At 40.8% G+C, this 22285-nt stretch overlaps 1 long non-coding RNA gene across 1 annotated transcript in view; it reads right to left on the reverse strand.

Moving 5' to 3' along the window:
• The window catches only part of LOC103104269 (uncharacterized), a 59220-nt gene extending 38373 nt beyond the window's left edge, over positions 1-20847 (reverse strand). Inside the window, exon 1 of the long non-coding RNA XR_008915425.1 lies at positions 20756-20847. This is a non-coding gene — a long non-coding RNA (uncharacterized LOC103104269). The remainder of the gene's footprint in view (positions 1-20755) is intronic.
• Between the last annotated feature and the right edge of the window lie 1438 nt (positions 20848-22285).

A 22285-nucleotide genomic window follows, 5' to 3' on the forward strand; every position in this document is an offset into this window, starting at 1 on the left:
CTTTCTTTCTGCTCCCTTCTTCCTCTATCTCCTAGCTATGACTATATATACTCCCTTGCTACTTACACAGAAACATAAGGTAATTCTAATCTTGGCTTCCTGCCATCAAAACTGAGAGTCTGAAGCCTCATGGGAAATGTACTTCATTATTAAAATAGCTGGTGTTTATTGTGCAGCACACTGGGAAATATAGGCTTCTCTTTACCCACCCTTGTTAGAGACACATAGGTTACCTATAATCTACAATATCATATGATAAATACATATGAAGTTACAAAACAAAGCATATATGACAGAGGAGAATTACTGACTTTAAAGATCAGGGGAGATTTTCTAAAGGGAAATTTAGTATTTGACTGTAAAAGATCAACAGGTAAGGATGGGAAGAACATTCCACTTATAGGCACAGCAGTGACAGAGTACTTGACATGTTCACAAGTTTGGGAAGAGGAAGGAGACGGGAAGGGAAAAAAGCCTTTATTAAGCATCTTCTATAGCCCAGGCACTGTAGGAGAAAATAGTTCAGTTTGGGTGAAGCATAGTCCACATAAAAGGGTACAGTATTAGATGAGGCTGGAAAAGTAGGATTATGCCCATTTGAATGATTGGCAAAGAAGTTTGACCTTTATTTGCTAAGAAATAGAGAGCCAATAAAATTTTGTGAGTGTAGCAACTTGTCCAGATCTATGCATGAGACAAATCAGTCTTTGAGAAATGTGTAAAATGTCTTATAGGTAAGAGGAAGATGAGTCAAGGAAACCTATTGGGGTCTTTTGAAAGCATAGTGCTAACTGATGAAGACAAGCTGAGGTGGACTGATTAAAGAGGTCAAAGAAATAAATAGATGTGATCAATCTCATGGAGGCTAAGCAGCCAAGATTCCGCTACCATTGTAGGACCTACTATTGAAATTGTGACTCAATTAGTCATTTAACAAGTGTTTACTATGTGCCAGGCACTAAGATAGTTACTGAGGATGCAAAGAACAAAGTTAGAGTCCCTGTCCTGGGGAACTTAAATTATACTGGAAGAGAGAGTGGAATAACACAATAGTTTCACAGGTAAAAAAATACAGGACAAAAACAAAACACATACAAAGTGCTAAGAGCAATTAAAGACTGAAAGAATCAGTGTATTTGAAGAGAATCAAGAGAATATTGGTATTGGAAAAGTGTTCCTTTGTTTTCTGGGAGAATTTTAAGGTCATTTAAATGAGGCTTGCAATTTCCTGAAGGCAATCTAGCCTGCTCTTCTCATTTAATTTTGAACTCAAGTTATTGTGCATTTTTGCCATCTGCCTCAGGACTACATACAGATGGACATGCTCAAAATGCCCATCCTACTACGATTTGCAGAGACAACAGCAAAATAAGGCAGTGAAACTACTAGGTGAGCATGAGCAGAGTTGGTTAGTGGCTAATTATACTCTAGTAAACAGAAAAGTTGGTTGCCTGAGGACTTTGGGCACTGACGAAACAAGATAAAGACACAGATGTGCAAAATGAAAGTTCAGAGACAAGTCATTCTGCAAGGCATCTATTCCTGACCTTTGGATTCCTGTAGCCTCATGGAGGTGGCTCACATTATTATATTACAAATATTATCCATTTCTCTCTCTCTCTCTCTCTCTCTCTCTCTCTCTCTCTCTCTCTCTCTCTCTCATTGATATTCCCTTTCAATTTCTCCAAATTCCTTTCAGCTCCCAACCAAGCCCCACTAAGTTAGCCTGCACCAGAGAGTGTGGGCCATTGGATGAGGGTCCAGGGGCTCAGGCTACCCTACTTCTCCTCGCTACTCCCATAAATAGTTCCCAGGTCAGAATGCCACCCTCCCCATCTCTCCAAGTTCCCAGAAGGATCCCCTAGGACCTCTTTACCCTCTCTTCAGTCTTAATTTCCATTTCCTCCTTGAGTTTGGGTTCCCAGAAATATTATATACTAGGATCGTTTTAGTAATAATAGTAATAGTATATTAATAGTAATAATAGTATATCTCCTGCATTTGTATGTCACTTTGTGCTTTTTGAAGTGCTTTCAAAACAATTCTCATTTGAGCTGCACAACAACTCAAAAGGGTTGTCGTTCATTTAACAAATATTTATGATAGGATTTTAGAGAAGATCCAAGTTTGGTTCTGACATAATTCCAGCAACGAAGCTTCTAGTTGAAGAAAAGACGTTATAAATATGGGTAGTTATAATTCACAATATCACATGATAAGTACATCAGAGAATAATAAAATAAAATATCAGGTGAAATAACCAAAGAGGGAAAATTGTTATCAACAGAGCCATGAGGGGACATTTTATGGAAAAGGTGGCATTTGAGCTAGGCTGACAGGCTCAGCAAAGAAAAGAGAAAGGGAAGAACATGTATTGCTCCAGAATTGGTGAAGAGAACAGGAAGTAGATAATTTTGGAGGAAGTATATTGTATGGAAAAGAATTACATAATATAGGGCTGAAAATCCCAGCTATGACCCTTACTACTGTTGTGATTTTGGACAAGTCATTTAACCTCTGGGCCTCAGTTGCTTATATGTGTCAAATGAAAAAGTTCCTTCCAACTATGATCCTATGAAAGGTAGACTTGGAGGAAAGGCTAGTGTTCTCTAAGTAATGGACAGCCAAAGGAGACCTTTGAGCTGGGATTCTAAGAGGTGGAGGCGAGGGGTATATTCCAAGCAAAGTGACACCCAGATAGACTATGGGTGTGTGGAACAGTCACCGAAACCATTTTTCTTTGTCACTCTCCACCCTAGCTAATTTAGTGCCCCAACCAAATCTTTCAGAAGGAGAAAGAGTCACAGTACAGAGTAATTCCCAGGGTCCTCCCCTGGCCTGATCTCAGCTGTTTCCACCCCCAATTCCCATTGTTCTCAGCCCAAAGACAAAGAGTTAAGTAAATGTTTTGAGAAGATAAGGACCTCCCTGTTGACAACCCACAGGCTCCAGTGACCAGAGCAAGTTCTCTCTCTCCGGGTGATAAATGGGGTGGCCGAGGGAGCCAGCAGCCACCATGGTACCGCTGCCCCGGGGCTTTTGCCAGGGTGGGGAGCTGATTGGCAGGCTGCAGCCCGGCAGGAGGCCGGAGGTGTCTGCTGATCCCACACTCTGGGAGCCCACTATCTGGAAAAGGAAGGCCAGCCAAAGACGGGGTGTCTGGCCAGGAGAAAACATCTCCTGTGGCAGGCCCCAAATGGCAGTGGACTCACATTTTCCATTGTTAATGTGGTAACGGGGCCACTTAAATGCATAGACCTGATAAGGGGATGGTGCCTGCCGCCCTTTAATCCTCTCTCTCTGGATTCTGTTCCTTCTCTTTGAGAAGGAAGAAAAACAATCTCTGGGTGGGAGGGAGGGAGGAATCCTACCAGAGGAGCCACTTGATGAATCCAGTCTGTTTGTATAATTTCTTCAAGGGGATCAGGGCTGGCCAAACCTGGTCAGGGATCCTGAGGCCCTTAGTGGTCACCTGCAGCCAGGCAAGGGGCATTTAGTAGCCGAGTCTCTCCCTCACCACAGCCTTAGAGAGAGACTTACCCACAAACACCCTTCAGGGGTGATCCAAAGACAGGAGAGCAGGAACAATGCAAATTCAAAGGGACCTTCCTAGTCTGACTCCAGGTTGACACCCCACTTTTCCTCTGGGAGAAGTTCCCTGGAGAATGTGATCTTTGGGGAAATTCCTTTCTCAGGAACAGAATCATTAACTGAGCAGAAAGCAGAAAATGCAGGATGCGGGGTTGGGAGCATTCTCTGTCTTATAAATGTGTGGTCATAAACAAGACCATTCCTTTTCTCTGGCCTTCTCTTCCTAACCCAAGCATTAGCGATAGGTGGTTTGTACCTGTAGTGGTCAAGCCCAAAAGACACTCTCTGTTCCCCACCCTGGCAATGTCCCAAAATTCCCTAAGAAGAGATTGTTCCCAAGGCAAACAGTGATGGAGAATGTTGAGTTCTGTTGACTCCAGGATCCCCTTCCTTCCTCAGCACCAGCCCCTGGGTTTTCAGTTCTTTCCTTCTTTCCAACCCCCACACCTGTGGGGACTTTTCAAAGCCTATGTTTGCTACATCTGGGTCCTCTTGGCTTCCCTCGGAGCTCTGGCTCAAGGCAATCAAGTTTGCTCCAGTCCAAATGAATTTCTTCCCATTCCTCCACCCTTCCCCTCTATGTTCATGTTTCTTTCTTTCTTTTTTTAATACAAACTCGTGGGTAGCTATAAAGAACATGACCCATCAATTTTTTGTATTTATTCTCACCAAAATCATCAAAATATTTTCTGCTTAGAGATACAAGAGGTTCAAAAAGCCCTCGGAGGCTTTTTAATAAGCTTTTCAAAGCCTTTCTCCCTCAAAACAGGAAGTCAGATGATTCCAACAGTAAACAGATTCAAGTACTGGAGTTTACAACTTTGAGTCTCCCTGGAATAGAGAAGATTCTACACTTGGCAGAGTCAGCCCTCTACCCCACAGCCTTTCAGAGTCCCATCTTTTCCTCTGGCCTAGTCCTCCCACCAATCCCCCCACTAATGGCCCCAAAGGAAAGCAGCTCAGGAAGGCTGGCTGCATCCTCCAAGGCCTCGGTTCCAAGGATGAGCTCAGATTTGAAGGCCGGGGGAGTAAGGATTAGGTCCCTTGAGTGCTCAGCAAGCTGGAGCATCCCAGGGACTCAGACCCAGAACACTGCAATCTCTGGGCTGCTATGTTAGCTTCCAGACACCAGAGCAGCCTACAGGACCTCTTCCTGGGAAGGCAGCCAAGGAGGGTTAAAGGTGAGAGCAAGTAGGATTTAGAGATCCAACAGGGAATGCAAAGCGCCCTGAGGAATTTTGATTGAAATTTTATAATGTATTGGAAATCTACTGCAGATAAATTGAGCAGAGGAAGGTAGGGGGGAGGTTAATAAACAGTCTGGAAGATTAAAACAGCAGCCAGTCCTAGTGAAGTGGCAACTGAGGGGAGAGCAAGCCAAGGGTCTGGAGGGCTCCCTGGCACTCAGCAGAAGGCCCTTCCCAAACATAAACAACCAGGGGAAGGGGGAGGAAGGAGGCTGTAAAAATAAGCAGAAGCAAGTTAAGAGCACAACTAAAGGCTCAAATGCAAATAGTGGCCATCACCTTAAAAGATCTGTTTCAACCAAATAGCAATTAAGAAGCCCAGAGATTTTTCTAGAAAAATGGAAGGTATGAGGGACTCCTGGCTGAGAAATGGGCTCTGGGCCCTCAGCATCCCATGAATCAGCCTCTTCTCTAAACTCACCCTAGGAGCCCTGCCTCCTGGGCCCAGGTCCTCCTTCCTCTTTGTTGTGCTTCCTCCATATTCCATATAATCACTGATTCTGGGTTTGCACTCTTCATGCCCTCAGTCTACAAAAGGGAATAACAATAGCTTATATTTCTCCAGGATTTTCATGCTGAAAGAACCTTCCTCACAGGAACTCTGTGAGGTAGGACTGGGCTGGTATTATCCTCATTTCACAGAAGGGAAAGCTCTAGGTCTATACAGTAAAGTGACTTACCTAGGATGATATAGCCACTAAGTAAAAAAAGCCATATAGCAGAGTAGAAAGAGCTCAGAATGTGTAATAAGGGAGCCCAGGTTTAAGTCCTGATTTTATTATAACCCATGTTCTTGGGCAAGTCACTTCTAATCTCTCTAGGCCTCAGTTTCCTGTTCTATAAAATGGGAAATTGGTACTAGATGACTTCCCTTCTAACTCTAAATCCCATGACCTTGTATTGTGAAGATTCAAAATTCTCATTTTAAGGACAGAGCTTTGTCTGGTAGAGTGCCCTATGTATCTCAGCACCCTGGCCCTGGACCTCAATCCTGTTTTCTTTTCTTTGCCCTTCCTACACTCTCCAGACTACAAATATGTTTTTATTTCCTAGAATATCTATTTACAAGGGGAATGAGTATTTAAAAGACTATTAATTATAAAGTTTATGTGACTACCAGTGTGAAAAAAAGACTTCTCCCCAGCAATCAGACTATGAGGCTATTAATATTCCTAAACCATCCTTCCTAGTAGAATTCTTCCTAAGATTCTAGAGCATCCAATTGCTACCTGATCCAAAAAGACAATTGAGTTCTTTTTTTTATATATAGAGTAGTTACATACCCAGTTAGACCTGGTCAGGGACTCTGGTGCTTTTCTTCAGACTGTAATCCTGTGCTTTTATTTCTACAATCATTGTGGTTGTTGTTAAGTCATTTAAGTCATGGCTGACTCTTCACAATTCCCTTTGGGGTTTTCTTGGCAATGATCCTGAAATGGTTTTCATTGTCCTTTTCTAGCTTGTTTTATAGAGGAGGAAACTAAGGCAAACAAGGTTAAGTGGTTTGTCCAGAGTCATATAGCTAGTAAGTATCTGAGGCCATATTTGAATTTAGGAGCATGAGTGTTCCTGACTCCAAGTCTGGCATTCTATTGACTGTACCACCTGCGTACACTTATCTCCAACCATACCCTCCTGCTAAACTACTATCTACCAAAGTAATTAGAATGACCTTTCCACAAGTGAGAGCATCACATGACCCAACATATAGCATTTCAGAAAAATAAGGTACCTAATTCCAAAGAGACTCCCCAAACAACTACAAGGATCCTCTCTTCTATAGCACAGAATTGGCAGAACAGAAAAGAAACCATTGTTGGACTGAATCAATCAATCAGCTAGCATTTATTAAGTGCCTTCGATGTGCCATGCATTATGCCAAGCTCTGGGGATAGAAAAGTCAAAAACAAAATACACCCCAGCCCTCAAGTTGCTTATTTTCTAAAGCAGAGATTCTTAAGGTGAGGTCCAAGGATCCTTAAGATTCCAGCAGGTACATGAACTTGGATGAGAAAAAAGTTGCATTATTATTTTAATGCAATGTAATCCTATATATTTTATTTTATGCCAAAAGACTGCATGACTTAAGAAAGGCTAAGAACTCCCAGTCCAAAGTTAGAAAAGATGAAATATATGCAATTGTCTCATGCTCCCCCACCTACACACCCTAGTGGGGAAAGGTTAAGGCTCATGAGAGGATGAGGTGTGTCATTATTTGCCCACTAGGGATAAAGTCAATTAATTTATTCAACACATCTAAGTGCAAGACCCTACTCACGGCATGGTGCAGAAAGCAAAGAATCAAAGAACCAAAGTATTTTAGCATTGAAAGTGACTTTAATTTGGTTCCTGCCATCAAGGGACTCGGTATAATAGGGAATGTAAGATAGATTCACAAATAATTAAAACATTTTTAAAAGGTCCTTGTATATACCAATGTGGGAACATTCTCTGTCAGCAATTCCTCTCTATGTATGGACTTAGAAGGTTGATTGGGAGTCTGAGATGTTAAGAGGTCATCAATGGAATCAATCAGCCTATAGTCATATAGATCTTAGGTCATATGATCATGGAGTTGAAAGGGATCTCCAGCACAATTCCTTCATTTTACAGATGAAAAATCAGGTCATGAAAGTAATTGTCTCAAGGTCCATAGATAGGAAACATCACTAGAAGCAACTGCTATGTGTAAGACAAAGGATATGAACCCAGGTCTTCTTGTCCCCAAGGTTAGCCCTCTGTGCCCTGCTCTATGTGATTTTTTAAATAAATGCATGCATCAGAATATATAAATGCATAAAGAAGTACAAATATCTACTACAATTACTATTTGTTTTGAGATGTTCCCAGGAAAAGCACTCACTATCTAATAATATAGAGATCTACATGGAATATCTATTCACAACAGTAAAGGGTCTACACTGACCCAAAGGAATCCACTTATTTAGGATTCAGGTGGTGATCAATAAAAGATCAAAAGTGACCCCACAAAGTAGGATTTGTTTCATTTACAGCTCTCAATTCTCTTGCCAAAAGTGCCAATGGAGTTGACATTATTTGCATACTTAGATACTTACATGAACCTGTGGTCACCTCAGTGTGAGTAAGTCCTTTCCTAGTAGAGATCATAATCTTTTCACACAAATTTTGTGATTCACAATTTGTTATTTGTGGTGATTCTTGTCTGTCTCTCCAACCCTGATAGATGTATTCAAGGTGCTAGAGGCACTTCTCTATGTTTCACTGATGATCAATGTAACACATGGGCTTTTTATCTGTTACCCCTCTTTCTTTCTTCAGAACCAGCTAACTTCCTTTTCTGTTCACTCATGTGCTCAATGATAATATCTTTCTGTCATGTCCTGCATACAAACAGTCTGGGAAAATACTAGTAATAATGATGATGAAAAGAAATGAAGAGGAAGAAGAAGAAGAAGAGGAAGAAGAAAAAGAAGAGGAAGAAGAAAGAAGAAGAAGAAGAAGAGGAAGAAGAAGAAAGAAGAAGAGGAGGAGGAAGAAGAAGAGGAGGAAGAAGAGGAAGAAGAAGAAGAGGAAGAAGAAGAAGGAAGAAGAGGAAGAGGAAGAAGAAGAAGAGGAAGAGGATGAAGAGGAAGAGGAGGAGGAAGAAGAAGAAGAGGAAGAGGAAGAAGAAGGGGAAGAGGAAGAAGAAGAGGAAGAGGACGAAGAGGAAGAGGAGGAGGAAGAAGAAGAAGAGGAAGAGGAAGAAGAAGGGGAAGAGGAAGAAGAAGAGGAAGAGGAAGAAGAAGAAGAGGAGGAAGAAGAAGAAGAGGAGGAAGAAGAAGAGGAAGAGGAAGAAGAAGGGGAAGAGGAAGAAGAAGAAGAGGAAGAGGAAGAAGAAGAAGAGGAGGAAGAAGAAGAGGAGGAAGAAGAAGAGGAGGAGGAGGAAGAGAGAAGAAGAAGAAGAAGAAGAAGAAGAAGAAGAAGAAGAAGAAGAAGAAGAAGAAGAAGAAGAAGAAGAAGAAGAAGAAGAAGAAGAAGAAGAAGAAGAAGAAGAAGAAGAAGAAGAAGAAGAAGAAGAAGAAGAAGAAGAAGAAGAAGAGGAGGAGGAGGAGGAGGAGGAAGAAGAGGAAGAGGAGAAGGAAGAAGAAGAAGAGGAAGAAGAAGAAGAAGAGGAGAAGGAAGAAGAAGAGGAAGAAGAAGAAGAGGAAGAAGAGGAAGAGGAAGAAGAAGAAGAAGGAAGAAGAGGAAGAGGAAGAAGAGGAAGAGGAAGAAGAGGAGGAGGAGGAAGAAGAAGAGGAAGAAGAAGGGGAAGAGGAAGAAGAGGAAGAAGAGGAGGAAGAGGAGGAAGAAGAAGAAGAAGAAGAAGAGGAAGAGGAAGAGGAAGAAGAGGAAGAGGAAGATGAAGAAGAGGAAGAAGAAGAAGAGGAGGAGGAGGAGGAAGAAGAGGAGGAGGAAGAGGAGGAGGAGGAGGAGAAGGAGAAGAAACTCTTTCTTTATAAGGCCCTTGACCCAAGATGAGAATCAATCCCAAACCAATATTGTCCTATCCGGGAACTATGGCTGATTGAGTTCCTCCATTATATGCCTTCATGGTCCCAAATGCAATGACAGCTAAGACAACCCATGGTTTTCCCTGCTCTTCCTTCCAATGGGAATTTAGAAAGAAAATAATGAGCTACCATACCACAGTTAAGGAAATTCTTATTTGCTACCAATTTACATGAGATAAGGGAGACAAGAATCAAAGACAGATGAGGCAGGCAAGATATATAGGTATAAAAGATACTACAAAAAGAGGAAAAAGAAATGAAGAGTTACAAAAGCAAAAAAAAAGGTACACAGAGTGAGAAAAAGATATGAGGAGGGAGAGAATAAAAGGGATGTTGCCATATGTAATGGGAGTCAGAAGACCTGCTTAAATTTGAATCCTGCTTCTCATAATTATTTTTGATTAATCATGGGCAGATAATTTTACTTCTCTAGGTTTCAGCTTCCTCATCTGAAAAAAAATGGTGTTAATAACTATAATACCTATCTTACAGTGTTATTGTGAGAATCAAATAAAATAATGCATGGGAGTGCTTTATAAATTTCAAATCACTATATACTGTAAATGCCAGTTACTGTTATTACTGAATTCCTGTTTAGTTTGTTAGTTAATAATATATTGGCATTAGAAAAAAATCTAAAGCCTATAATTTGCCTATGGACTATTTCCACTGCCCAGACTAATTCCTCTCTCAGCCTCTGATAGGAAAGAAACCTCACTCCATCTCTGCCCCCCCAGAGATTCCTCCCCATTCCTCTACTCTAACTTCACTGGTCAAACCAGCCAGAGTCACATTCCAACAACCCTAATCATCTCAGTGCCATCCCCAACAAGATAAAATAATCTGCATGTTCTGAAGGTTCAATGCCATCCTTTTGCCAGAGCTATCCTGATTCTGCCCTCAGATCTTGGACTCCTGGGAGCTGGTACCACAATGTCTGAAGCTGCTGCCACTACTTTTGTTTCTTATTCCAAATTCATCCCAAATAGCAAACTTTGAGGAGTTGTATCCCATGAGGGAAGAAAGAAACCACTCAAGCCAACTAAAATTTCTTGGACTCCTAATTGAGAATCCAAATTTTAATTGTGTCTCTCTTTGGTGTCCTTCATCAAAGAGTTGCCTTCAAGTAATATCTTAGATGTTCTGCCTGGGCTATCCTTGGATCATGTGATTATACTTAGATTCAATGCTACAAGAGTCTAACATTTGAAACATAAGCTACCATCCTCTAAACCAAAGACAAATTGGAAAACAATCTCTATCCTCAAGAAATTAACATTCTTCTTGGCAGGAGAGGGCTAGGTGAATAACATCTACACAGATAGCAAATACAATATAATAGGAGAAATAAGCAAGCACTAAGAACTATAAAGATCATAAAAGGCTTCTGTCAGCAGGGGCAATTGGGGTAAGCCTTAAAGGAATCTAAAGAATCTAAGAGGTAATGGTGAGAAAGGTTAGAATTCTTGGAATTCATCGGAGCCAGTGAAAAGGCAAAGCATCAGGAGATGAAATTTCAAATTTGGAGAACAATAAATAGGTCAATTTGATTGAAATCTAAAGTGCCCAAAAGTAATGTGGAAAGAAATGTGGAATAAGTTAGAAAAGGTAAGTGGAAGTAAGACATGAAGGGCTTTAAAAGACAAGCTAAATGGATTTGAATCTGTTCTCAGACACTTCCTACTTGTGTGACCCTGGGCAAGTCACTTAAGCCCATTTGTCTAGCCCCTGGCCTTCTATTTTAGAGATGTTACTAAGACAGAAAATAAGTTAAAAAATAAGGTGAGGATTTTCCATTCCCATGTAGCTGGAGCAATCTAGTGATTCAAAAGTTTTTCCTTACACAAAATCTAAATTTACTTCCTCCTCATTTTCACCCATTTCTCTTACTTCTGTTTTTCAGGACCAAACAGAACAAATCTAACCTCTGATCCATATGGCAGCCCTTCAGAAACTTAAAGACAGCCACCCCCTGCCCAAATCTTCTCCAAGATAAAAGTCTCCAGTTCCTTCAATAGATCCTCATACAGCATGACCTGGAGAATCTTCACCATTCAGATTACCCACCTTCAATTTACCAATGTCCTTCCTAAAATATGGTCTCTAGAACTGAACACAGTACTGCAGATGCTGTCTGACTAGGGCACAGTATAGCAAAAGGATCAATCAATAGAAGAGATTATTATCAATTCCATAGTCCTAATTGCTATTCTTCTATTCATGTGACTTAATATTGCATTCTTTTTCAAAGGTAAGCTGTGTCCATATAATCATGTGACTGACTGGCCAAAGGACAGGCAAGGGCCCAAACAACTGAGTGTCCAAATAAATATGAGCTCATCCAGAAGGTATATTTTCCAGTTTGACTTGTTCAATGAGTGACTTTTGTGTTGCTGCTATTTCAGAACCAAGTCCTTCTACCTATCATCTGAATGAGATTCAGCTGTGGACAGCTCCAGCCACCTCTGTACTCCAGCATCAGGGCCTTTTCATTGTGGGGCTAACCTTTTTGTTAAGTCAGAAATTCTATAGTAGGCTATTGAGATCTAAGAGTATTGACATACTTGGGAGCGGATTAGGGAAGTGTGTCTTAAACAAACCTTCTTTTCAAGACACATAATCATAGTACTTAGAGTTCAAAAGGAACTGAACAATCATCTGGTCCAATCAAAGAGGAAGAAATTGAGGCTCAGAGAGTTTTTAAAATAACTTTCCCAAGGTCCCAGAGAGGGCAGGTCCAGGATTTGAAGCTGGAATGAAAGATTTAAAACTAGAAAGGATCTTGGAGGTCATCTAGGAAACTTCTCATTTTACAGATGAGAAAACTGAAGCCCCCTTTCTATAAAATTCTGCTGTGTGTTCATTCTGATCCCAGAACCGTCCTTTACCCTGCTATATGATCTTAAGCAAATGGCTTATATATCTCAGGTACCTCCTCAGTTTGTTCCCTCCAACATAGAGGTGATACCATACCAACACCTATAATATAACAATAACTCATAAAGGTGAATATAAAGCCTTGAGCAAATAGAATCAAGAGAAATAACAATAGTATACCCCTTGTAACTATCCCCTACCATGTCCTTTGGTTGAGGAATTGATTCTTAAAAGATCAATTCCATTGTGTTCTAGACCAATTAACAATGGAAGATTTGAGGATCTCAGTCTTCCAAAGAGTTCTTAGTAACTCAGCTTCTTACCTAGTCTTACATGCCTCAATTGTGAATCAATTTAGGAAAGCTGCAGAAGATAGACTTCAAGTTAGTGGATGAAGAAAGAGACTAAATAGTTACACTGTTGTCCCAGCAAGAATATTTTAGTATAATTGAAAAAGAAGAGACTTGAAGTCATTTGACCTTTTTTGAGTCCTAGCTTCAACATTTACTGTCCATATAGCCATAATCAACTTACTTATGAGGTCTCTGGGCTTTGTTTTCCTCCCTATTAAAAAAGAGATTACATTTGTACCTCCTACTAGAAGAGTTATGTTAGGTAGCTTAGTGGATAAAGTTCTAGACTCAGAGTTAAGAAGACCTGAGTCTAAATCTGGCCTTAGGCACTTACTAGCTTTGTAACCCTAGGCAAGTCACTTAACTTAAGCCTCAGTTTCCTCATGTGTAAAATGAGGAGAATAATAATAGCACCTACTTCTCTGGGTTATTTTGAGGATAAATGAGGTATTTGTAAAGCATTTTGCAAAGCTTAAAAACACCATATAAATGCTAACTATTATTATCCATAATATCATCTGAGCAGGCAGTTCTTCTACCAATGTAACTCACAGGTCTCCCAAGAATTGCTCTGGTTTAAATATGTGTGTATGTGAATTATTGCTACATGCTGATTATGTAGCTGATTTCCAACCATCAAGAAATAAGTCTCTCCACATTTAACTATGTTGATCTTCAAATGACAGACACAATTCAGCTAACAGCTCATACGATTCATGTAATTGTGAACTATTTATTACTATCCTGGGATATAAAGCAACAGTGCACCTCACTGTATTATTGGGATAGCAGCCCTTTCCCTCTGCTCTGGACTTGCTACTTGCCCTTCAGAAGTAGCCTTAGATTGTATTTCATCCACTCTAAATCAAGCCACCATTCAAACTCTAATTAAATGTCTGAAAGGTACTTCCATGATCTGACTATGAAATAACTTAAGGGTAGAAAAGGGAAACACTAGAGAAAGATCCAAGAAGAGCTCAAGGATGGGAGGTAGGAAAGTTCTGCATGTATCCTCAGGTTATTGGCAAAATAATCAAATGGCTTCATATAAAAACCATCTGCCCAGAATCTTAGTACCCTGGAAAGTATTGCTAAGATTCTGAAGAGAAAAGCAGAATGCATGTACTCCTCAAATTCTAATTAGAATCTAATTATTCCAACACAGGGCCTTAAAATTTCTGGAATAGGCTCTAGTTATTCTAGAATGCATTACTGGAATGCTAAGGTAAGCTCCTATGACTATAGTATCTTTCCCCTCTGAAGTTCTAGAATAGAGCCCTGTAGTTCTAGGATATACCACTGAAATTCTAGAACAGCATCCTATAGCCCATCCTTAGGATTTTAGTCTTATGATTCTAGAGTGCATTCCTGAAATTATAGGTTCCTATAGTTCTAGAGTATGTGTTCTTAAAATGCTAGACTATGTTGCCTAAAAGCCTAGAATATAATCCTGCCATCATATCATCACCTAGCACTGGAGCCTTGAGGAGTCATCTTGGCTAGATCTCAGATTTCAGTAATATGCATTTATTTCATCCAAAAGAGAGTTATCTAGTATCTTCATAAAGGTCACTCAAGTAGGTCTCACCATCTAGAGGGAAACACAGCTCATCTTTTCAAGATTGGAGCCATTTTAACCAAACTTTCTCTTCCAAGGTGGGAAACCAAGCTGCACTTCCACTCTGAAAGAGAAGAGGAAAGCAGATGAACAGCTGGTGTGTGCACATTTGGACAGCTCTGACAATGCATCCCTTCTCAAGGTGACAGGAACATGCAGCTGCCTAATGGGTACAGAAGTGTCTATTCTTTCTCTGTGACATTTATTGTGAAATATCTGAGTGGTACTGAGAGACATGCAAGGCTTTCTCCCTCCTTATCAGGCGACCCTGGTCAGTGTCCTGCTGTCAAGGACTAGAATAATTTATGTCAGAGCTTCAAGTGTTTACTTATCAGGCTCAAAGACTGGGCTGGCCAAAAAATCAGCCAGACTGGCTCCTTCGGACCCCTTTCCCTCCCACTCCAATCTTTTCCTGCCAGTGGGGAAAAATGAGTTCAGGGTGTTGCTTACACTCCACCAGGCAACGACATCAGAAACAACAACAGAGAAGGTGTAAGGGCTGGTGCCATATTCTGGGCAGCCTGTACCCCTCAGCTTAACTCCCACCAACATGGGAAATGCCAAGAATCTTTCAGGAGCATTTCCCATCCAGGAAAAGAAACCTAAAAAATTCAGAATGGCTCCTCAATGCCAGTTCCATGTGAGACAAACATTTAGTTGTCCAAATATATGCTCTTTCTCTCAACTAGAGGTTAGCCACCCTGAGGTACCCAACTTAAAGACATTAAAGGGTAATGTACTTTAAAATTTTAATGGTTATAAATTGATGGATTAAAAAATTCTTTTTGCTTTTAATTTGTCAAGACAGAAATAAAACCAATTTTAGTGAAAAACTATGAGAAAACAAAATAAACAAAAATCCTCACTAAATATAGCAGAAATAAGTATCATTGGGTACATGAACACATTGCTTCCATTTCCACCCATTTTTTTCTTTCAGTTTTATCTTTCTCTTGCCATCTTGGCTTACCATTTTCTCTTCTTTCTTTAAATTCAACAAATAACCATTGGGCATCTGGCCACAAAGTGTCAGTATCTGCTTTGCACTCCTCCACGATGTTTCTCCTAGACTGTTCCTGGACTGTTCCTCAGTCTCAAAGAAACCTATAATCTCAGAGTTGGGTGTAATTCCAGGATACCTAATATAATCTATTCCTGAACAGCAATATCTGCTATTACCCCCCTAATGAGTGTTCATCCATTGCATGAAGACCTACAGTGTCAGGGAGTCCACTACCTCCCAAGGAAGCCTATTACATTTTAAGATAGCCCTAATCAGTAAGGAAGGCTTCTTGGGCAGACACCAGTATTGCCTTGGTCTCCATAAACTGGCCTTGATGGATCTGCTGCAAGTTCATTTTCCAGCCTCAGGGTTCTTTGGCCTGAATCTAGTGTATGAGCTCTAGAATTGATGAGGTGAGTGTGAGAGGTAGGCACAGAGCCCAGAGAAATCACCACTAGTCTTTTTGGTTAAGCAGTATAAGTGAAGTAGAAAGCATTCTGGCTTGGGATTCAAGAGACCTAGCCTGAAATCCTGATTCTGACTCTCAGCAGCTGTGTGACCTTTGTTAAGTAACATTGCCATTCTGGATCTCAGTTTCTTCTTTTGTAAAATGGAGATAACTAAGGTACTCTGGAAGAAGAGGAATAAAAATCTCATTCTTAGGAACATGAACTTTTAACAAATATTTATTCTTTCTCATCTTTGTCTCTTCTCTGTATCTCTCAGTCCCTGTTTTCCCCTCTGTGTCTTGTTGTTCTCTGTCTCTGTCTCTGTATCTCATTCTCTTCCTCTCTTCTTTTTGTTTTTATTTTTCAGGTAATGTGAAAAAGTGTAAGGAGCATTGAATTTGAAACTAAAAGACCAGTTCAAATGCTGGATCTGTTCGTTCTGGACTGTGTGACCTTGGATGAGTTATTGAAAACACTGCACCTCAGTTTCCTTATGAATAAAATGAAAGGGTTGGACCAAATGACCTCTAGATTCCCATCAAGCTCTAAATCTGTAATCTTATGATCTTTCAATGTGATCACTGTAATAAAAATGCCTTGAGGGCCTTAAAATATTACAGACATGTGAATTATTATTATTGCTATTGTTATTGTTATTGTTATTATTATTATTGCCTGATGCCATGCCCTTGAACCTGATCTGCTCCCTGGTCCCTGAATTCAGTGCTTTCAGAATTTAGCTAGGATTCTCTGTTAGTTCCCAGGATTGAAGCCAAATCCTACCTTGTGCTTGAATCCTGCTTCACTCCCTAAATTACCCCAAAAGGATAGATGAAAGTTAATGGAACTGAATAGTACTTGGAGGCTGGATGGCAACAATTTGAGGTCCCTTCCTTTCCCCTGCCTTATATGCCCCCTGCCACTGGTGTGGCGGACATTACTCAACTTGGATAGGGGGCTAAAAAGAGCTGGTCTAGAGTTACTAGGAAGAATTGTCTCTAATCACCTCCTACTTGACAGTGATCCCTTATATGACCCCTATTAAAATCATAATCCCCCACTCAGATGGCCCAGGGAGGATTATTGAGATTGAGTCATGTTAAGTGGAGGGTTATCTTATCTATCACTACACACACACACACACACACACACACACACACAATGTCCACATCCTACACTAAGAATGAAAAATAGCCCCCTGATGCTTCTGCTGCCTGGTTATATAGGAACAGCTCTGTTGAGGAGGAGCTGTATCAGTCAGTCTAACCAATGAATAGACCAGTTAAGTGTAGTTCAGATACTGGGAATCTGGATACTCATTCCACTTTTCTAGATGTGGTAAGAGTTTGTTGTTGCTAATGCTGCTGTTGCCATTTGTTTTTATTTGACTTGGTTGTTCTTCGTTTCTCCGTAAACGTATCTTTTTTAAAAACCCCAAACTTGTCAGCCAAATTACAAGGAAAAAAGAATTTTTCCATCAATTGACAAGTACTAATTATCTAGTATATACCAAGCACTGTGCTAGGTGCTGGTAATACAAATACAAACAAAAAAATCACTACTCCCACTACTAATGGGAGATAGAGGGGGTGGGGGTGGGAAGAAAGCTACATACATACACACATAGAGAGATACATAGATAATAGACAGACAGGTAGATATATATATAGATAGATAGAAAGAGATAGATAGATGGCATATAGAAATATATATATATATATATATACAGAATGAACATGAAGAAGAATAAATACATATCAATATAAGATAATTGAAGAGGGATTGCCCAAGTAGTTGGTAAAGGAAATATTCTATGAGGTAAAGAAGGGGGAGGAAGTATAGTCCAGGCATGGAGAATAACCAATCCAAAAGCATGGCGATAGACCATGTGTAAGGAACAAAGAATACGCCATTTTTACCAAACTATAGGGTATGAGAAGAAAAGTACTTCGTATATTTTGAAGGGGCACAGTATGACTCTGGTGGCATGAGAAGGGAGTGGGTGAGCAGTAGCTAGCCTAAACCAGATTTGGATCTCTGGATTACTCAGATGAGCTGGAATAGAGAAAGCAGGAAACCAGGAAGACTAGTTGGGGAAGTAGGGCTATTGGTCTCTTCCCATCTGGGCCAGTCCTTCACAACCCATTATGATCACTCATGAGACATGCAAGAATAGCATCTCAACTGCTTTTCTATAAGCTGATTGTAGATAGACTTTGTGTTTCAGGTCAGAGGCCCGATGACATTTCTCTGGACTTATTTTCTACAGTTTCTTATACAAACCTTGTACCAATTAGGGATTTGATAGATGTTTGTTGACTTTTATGCCAGCTTTGAAGACAAGTTCAAAATAAAATATATTGGCTACCTAAAATCCTCAGCCCTTTTCTCCAGATCAGAAGAGGCAATGTCAGGAGATCACCAAGATAAGAGGACCAGAGACTAGCACAGTAGGGCAGGTAGTCACAAAGAATTATGGAACTTCAGAGGCATCTGTTCTAACCCCTCGCTGAATAGGAAAGCCTTCTACACCATCCCCAACAAGTGTTCTTCCAGCCTTTGCTGGAAGACCTCTAATAAGGGGGATTCCACTACCTCTCAGGCAGCCCATAATTTTTGAGGATAGGTCAAATGGTTAGAAAAGTTTGTTTGGGGGGCAGCTGGGTAGCTCAGTGTGTTGAGAGCTAGACCTAGAAACGGGAGGTCCTAGGTTCAAATCTGACCTCAGACACTTCCCAGTTGTGTGACCCTGGGCAAGTCACTTGACCCCCATTGCCCAGCCCTTACCACTCTTCTGCCTTGGAGCCAATACACAGTATTGACTCCAAGATGGAAGGTAAGGGTTTAAAAAAAAAAAAGTTTGTTTGTTTTTTAAATCAAGCCTAAATCTGCCTCTTTGTCATTTCTAACCACTGCTTCCCAGTTCTACCCTCTTGGGTCAAGAAGAAGTCTAATCCTTCTTGTGCATGCTGGCCAGAGAATATGTCCTCTACTAAGTCTTCTCTTCTCCATATTTCACATTTTCACTTCCTTCAGCTTCTCCTCAATGAAGGGCATGATCTGAAGGTCCTTTGTCATTCTGGATACTCTTCTCTGGACACTCTCCAGCTTATCAGTTTCTGTTCTAAAATGTAACATCCAAAACTGAATACAATGTTCAAGGAGTGACCTTCCCAGGGTAGAGTGCAGCTTGATTATTGCCTCCAAAGATCTGCATACTACATCACTTTTAACCTAATATTTTAAGCATTCTGCAGGACTTCATGAGTCTGTCAGGCATCGCTCCTCCACAATGCTACCTGTTCCTCATCCTTTCTGCCTTCACTCCCACCCCACATATACAGAGCTCCTCTCTTTTTTTTTTTAACCCCTACCTTTGCTTTGGTCTTAGAATGGATACTAGGTATTGGCTCCAAGGCAGAAAAGGCTAGGCAATTGGGGTTAAGTGACTTATCCAGAGTCACACAGCTAGGAAGTACCAGAGATCAGTTTTGAACCCAGGACTTCTCATCTCCAGGTCTGGTGCTCTGTTCACTGAGTCACCTGATCCACTGAGCTGCATTCTCAACCTGGAGTTCACGAATTTTTTTTTTTAAGTTTTAGCAGCTATATTTCAACATAATTGTTCCCTTAGTCATCTAATGTATTGCATTCATTTAAAAAGAACCTGAGAAGTGGGCTCTAGCATTACCCAGACTGCCAAAGGAGTCCATGACATACATAAAACAGATAAGAATCTCTTTCCTGAGGACTCAGGTTTTCTAGGATATAAAATCCTCTGAAGTCTTCCTCTGATTCTTCTTTGTGGCTATGAGGTGAGCCTAGGTTCCAAAAGTCCATTTGCAATGTAAGCCCTACCAAGATAGAAAGGCTTCAAGAATGGGCTAGTGACAGACTCAGTCGATCCAGTCTTTAGATACTAAACCAAGAATATGGATACAGGAGACTGGCCATCAGGTAATGAAATCTGTCAGCCACAATGACTCACAAAGACTATCAGCTAAGACATGGAGGGATGGAGACCTGCATGGAAGAGAGGATGCAGATCAGTGAAACCATGGATCCTTAAAACACTGAAGAAAGACTATAGGGATAGTATTTGAGGTGAATGGCATTGATGGTCATTTCTAAGGAGAAATGGGCATCAGGCTTCTATTCTAAAATTAGTTTTATGGGGAAAACAGTCAATTAACATCATTTTGACTTTCCTAGGAAGGTGACCCACAAATTTGAGGACTGCCTATTTTGTAAAGCTTTTGGCAGATGTAATATGTATTATAAATGGGGAGCGCTGAGTGAATGAGAGAAAGAGAGAGAGGGAGAGGGAGGGAGCAAGGGAGAGAGAGACAGAGACAGAAAGAGAGAGAGACAGAGAGAGAGACAGAGAGAGAGAGAGACAGAGACAGAGACAGAGACAAAGACAGAGAGAGAGAGAGAGAGAGAGAGAGAGAGAGAGAGAGAGAGAGAGAGAGAGAGAGAGAGAGAGAGAGAGAGAGAATATTCTAAGCTAAGAAAGTCAGACAGTTTACAACTTCTGGTTCTGAAATACTGCATACACATCCTATAAGTTTATAACCCCAGTGGACACACTTTATAAAATGTGTCTTGAGGCCTAGACAGGGTTCTCATGAGGGAAATGAGAGTCTCATTCTCACAGAACTAACCCAGTATTCTTTCTGAAGGAACAATGAACCCATGGTTATGGGATTGGGAAGGTGGAGAGGAAGCTCCATTCTACATACTCTCTCTTCCCTTCTTTCTCGGGCATCAGGACATGGAACCAGCTGGAGAATTCCCCTCTTAGTAAATAGAATATGATCATTACTACTATATATATATTATTACAACATATAATTATATGGCATTATTACAGCATCAAGTGAGAAACCCCTTTGGCTACTAGAATCTTTATGAACAATAAGTTAAATGAATGAAGCTATCATTGTGCTGTAGTGGGTAGATCATTTTAGACTTGAAGTTAGTAAGACACGAGTTCAAATTTCACACCAGGTATTTGCTAGCCACATAAGCATGTGTAAATTGCTTAATTTCTCTGAATCTCATTTTCCTTATCTATAAAACATGAACAATAATAGTTGTACCTACCTGGCATGACTTCTATGAGGCCCAAATAAGCTTATGCATGGAAATCACTTCAAACGTTTTAAAGGGCTATGTAAATGTCAGTTATTATTATCTGACCTTGCTCCTCCACAGCAGTTATTTTAAGCTCCATTCCTTCCTGAAATAGGGCTGCGTGAAGTGGGAGGGGGTGGAGGGACGGGTGGCAGGTGAGAGATCCTCTGCACCCTGGTACCGTTGTTTTCCATAGCAATGTTTCTACAACTTTCCCTCACTTCACCTACACAAAGATCACATGGGATAAGACAGTGTCCAAGGAGAAGATACCATGACAACGGACTACTTAGAATTCTATGTCATGTAGTAGGAGAGAAAAGTGTGAAGCAGCCAACGGTAGCTAGATCTAATTATTCCCCATCATTACCTTTAGGCCTAAGATGACTCAATCAATAATTTATTAAGTGTCTATTGCTGTGCTGGAGGCTTTGGTGAACAAAGTTACTTGTGTTTATAGCTTATCCTGCTGTAAACTCCTCAAGGGCAATCATGGTCTTATTTCATCTTTCTATCCCTGCCTTCCCATTTCCCAACTTAGTCTGGGGTTTTGAATATAGTAGGTGCAGAACTGATGTTTGCTCAGTGAATCGTTGAATCCCAGAGTGAGAAGGCCCATCAGAAGTCATCTAGCTGAGAATGTACCCATTGGACAATTCCAAAAAGGCATCATTCAACCTCAGCTCTCGTGAGGGAAGACTCAATACCCTCTGAGATAACCATCCCACTAGATCAGTAATGGCAAACCTTTTAGAGACGGAGTGCCAGGTCCCACCCCCACCCCACCTCCTAGTGCCCCTTCCCTCCACCAAGTCCCAGGGGTGCCCCATCCTACCTTACCCTACACAGGGGAAGAAGGAAGCCCTCCTATTGGCTGCTGTGTATAGAGGTAGGTGAAGTGAGGAATGTCCTCAGTGAGTGGAGAGAGGGGGAGGGGAGTGGCCCAAGCACTCTGCTCCCCTCCAGCTCTGCCACCTGTGAGCCTCAGCAGGGGAAGTGTCCTATGGAGAGGGGGAGAATAGCAGCTCCACCCAAGTCCTTCTGTCTTTCTAGTAACAAACTATGGTGGGAGTGGGGGGTGAAGGGGAGCCAAGGTCACATGTCCACAGAAAGTGCTCTGCTTGCCATCTTTGGCACCTATGCCATAGGTTCACCATTGTTGCTCTAGACTAAATATTTCCAGTTACTATAATCAGTCTGTATACAACAATACATTATTAAATTACTAGTAATATCATAAGTATTAATTATTAATAATATTATTAGTAATCTGTATATAGCATGGTCTCTATTCCTCTCCCCATCATGATCATTCTTCTCTAGATACATGTCTCTTTGCCAATGTCCTTCCAGAACTAAGTACAATGCTCCAATTCTGATGTAAATAGAATAGAGGACATCTATTAATATTGATTATGACCAAAATTCATTTTTTGACTTCCACAAGATACTACTATTACAATTAATTGATCTGAAAGATGTATAAGGGGGAAAGGGCTA

The sequence above is a fragment of the Monodelphis domestica genome, chromosome 1 (assembly GCF_027887165.1).
Source record: "Monodelphis domestica isolate mMonDom1 chromosome 1, mMonDom1.pri, whole genome shotgun sequence".
In the NCBI taxonomy this organism is placed as follows: Eukaryota; Metazoa; Chordata; class Mammalia; order Didelphimorphia; family Didelphidae; genus Monodelphis; species Monodelphis domestica.